Source organism: Excalfactoria chinensis, chromosome 10, assembly GCF_039878825.1.
Source record: "Excalfactoria chinensis isolate bCotChi1 chromosome 10, bCotChi1.hap2, whole genome shotgun sequence".
Taxonomy (NCBI): domain Eukaryota; kingdom Metazoa; phylum Chordata; class Aves; order Galliformes; family Phasianidae; genus Excalfactoria; species Excalfactoria chinensis.
In genome coordinates, this window is record NC_092834.1 from 1,105,193 (window position 1) to 1,108,017 (window position 2,825).

The window sequence follows — 2,825 nt, forward strand, 5'->3', positions numbered from 1 at the left end:
TGCATGGTTTAGCACTGCTGAGACACTGACTGCAGGTAGGAAGCAAGATTTTGGTTGCACCTTTGTGCTGGGAGGAGGATGCTGTGAAGCTTTGCTGCCATCGCTGAGAACAAAACTGAGCTTTGCTTAATGTGGCTGATTTCCTAATTATTTTTCTAAGTGCGGCACTGACATGCTGCGTGCCAAGGGCTTGTTTCCCAAGTGACTAAAGACACCAACTTGCAGCCTCCTCATGGGGGGGAATAAAACTGCCCAGAGGCTGGCATTTGGTACCAGATCAGCAGGAAAGCCCAAGAAAAAAGTAGAAATAAATAACAGACGAGTTCAGCTCATCCAAATGCCTGTTTTCCTCAGCTTGGCTGTTCCCATTTTCTCCTCTGAGTGTTTGGGCCGGAGAATGGTACCGTGCTCCTTTTCTGCTATCAGTTGTTTGTTGACACTGCTGCTTTCGCTCCTTCCCAGAGCCAACAAAAACCTGGTGGAGAATTTCTGGCACGGCTTTAATAATCTTCTGTTTGGAGTTTCTGTTTTTCTGTTATGATTGGATGCTGTAGCAGTGCAAAACGCACACAGAGGATGGAAGCATTGGCAGAGGGAGGACCAGCCAAGCTCTTTGAACCCGAACATCCCTCCAGTGAGAAAACCACCACCTTCACTTCTAACACCTTCCTAGAGCACCTTTGCTATCATAGTAATTCTGCTGTGATGCAGCCCGAGCTGTGCTCAGAAGCTCAGTGCTGCCGGGCAATATTGCAGGGGATGGAATGTTCCCATGCTGAGCCCTGGCCGTGTTTGAAAGCCTCCTCACATGGGATCTTGCTTTGGGTCAAAAAGCAGCAGTGCATCGTTTTAAAAATGTGAGTTTTGTTGGATTATTTATTTTATTTTATTTTATTTTATTTTATTGCTTTTTAGCCATGAGAAACCCGAGCTCCCAAGGGCAGCCCTGAGCGTGTGGCTGAAACCACGGAGCCTCGGGGTGGTGGGGAAGGGAGGGCCAGCAGCACCCTCAGCTCGTTGATGGGAAATTCCACCGAGCTAACTGACAGACAAAAACACAGGGGCTCTTCTTTATTTGCTTGATTTTTGCTTTGAAAAAGCAGTTCTTATATTGTCTATAAGTTAACAGGGTTTCACCACTGGAGATCCTTTCCAGCAGGCGCTCGCTCTGAAGACGCTGGAACCAATAATGCAAAGGATGGGAAGTACCATGTGGCCAAGCCAAGCGTTTGCCTCCGACAGAGCACAACCTCCAGGAAGCAGAAAGTAGGTCAGGGTGATAAGGCTGAACACGGATGGGGAAAGCAGAGCAGGAAAGGAAACATCCCTGGCTAGAGCTGCTCTGGGAGGGGGCTGTCTGCTGCTGCTGCTGCTGGTAGCTGAGATCTGTAATCCTTTCTCCTTCAAACCCACTGTCCCTGAAGCTGTGCCATCAGCAGCGTAAATGAAGGGCGAGCCCTCTGCCTGGATTTGTGCGGGGACAGCCTGGAAAATCCTGCAGCTAAATCAGGTGTTTTGGAATTGCTGATGTTGCAAAAGGTCCTGGAGGTGCTGTGCATCCCAGGAAGTAAGGGAGGCACCTTCAGGCTTTAGGTAGATTGTAATGCTTGCAAAATAAATGGAAAAAGGAATAGCTGGGAGCTTTGTGTCATGGGTCTAATTGAGACCCTGGTAAAACACTGCAGACTGCCCAGAAGCACTGAAACACCCCCCACCCCCCAAAGCAGCACAGAGCAAGCAGCTGGGATACAGCCCAGTGCAGAAGCGGTCTTACGGACCCAAACTGCAGGGACAAGGGGAGATTGGGGTGGTCCTTATGGTGAGCCATAAGGTTGGAGCAGCACAGGGAGCTCGGTGCTAAAACTGGATGGCTTGAGTTCCCCAAAATGGGCCTTTCTGCTTTAAATAGCACCCAGATGGTGCGAGAGGAGATGTCAAGAAGAACTCAAGCTGTTACTGAAAGGAGGGAGATGGAGGAAAAGGTGCAAGCACAGGAGCAGCAATATCCTCACCCAGGGTTTGCCCTAGAAACTGCAGCCCTGGGACTGGGGCTTGTCTGTCTGTGGGGCTTTAATGGGGCTGAGAGGATCAGTGCAGGAGGGGACAGGGTGGGAACCCACATCCCCCTCCTCAGTGCAGGCACCAAACCTGCTGGGTTTGTGCTGATGTATGCGGATATGCTGATGGCCTCATTAATCATCCCCACCTGCAGCCATAATTGGGCTCATTTCACGTGGATTCCAGGGGCTTGGGAGAAACAATCCATCTTCCCATGCAAAAGGTGATTTAAAGAAATACTAGCACAGACATGGATAACCCTGCGCAGAACCAGGAAGGTGCTGGGGAAGGGATGGGTTGAATTTCTCATCCCTACAAAGCAAAGCCCTTAGGGATCCACGCCCAGGGCTTTTGGTCGCTTGTGATTTGAAGAAAGAAACAGCCAGCAAGGTTTTGCTATCTTGAAAACATTTTATTTTGTCACTAGTCTGTGATAGCATAAATAATAGGCAATGACAGCACATGGAACGTAAAGACGGGGAAGCATCGGGTATGGGGCACAACGTAAATTAACAGGAGAAACCATTGCACAGGTAGTGCTAGGCTGCTCAGCGACTTGATGTAGTGAAAAGAGAGAAACTAGCAGTATTTGGTGTCTTTCTGTGCGCTAAAGGCCTAATTCACAACCTGTGATTGTACACGTGTGTGCTGTGCCCTCACACCCCTGCCCGGGCACCTGCACTTGTCTGGGGGCAAAGGAGGAGGTCGGGTCTCTTTGTGGAGGGAGAGGAGCAAAAATCCCTCTCTGGTTAAGACATCCAGCCATG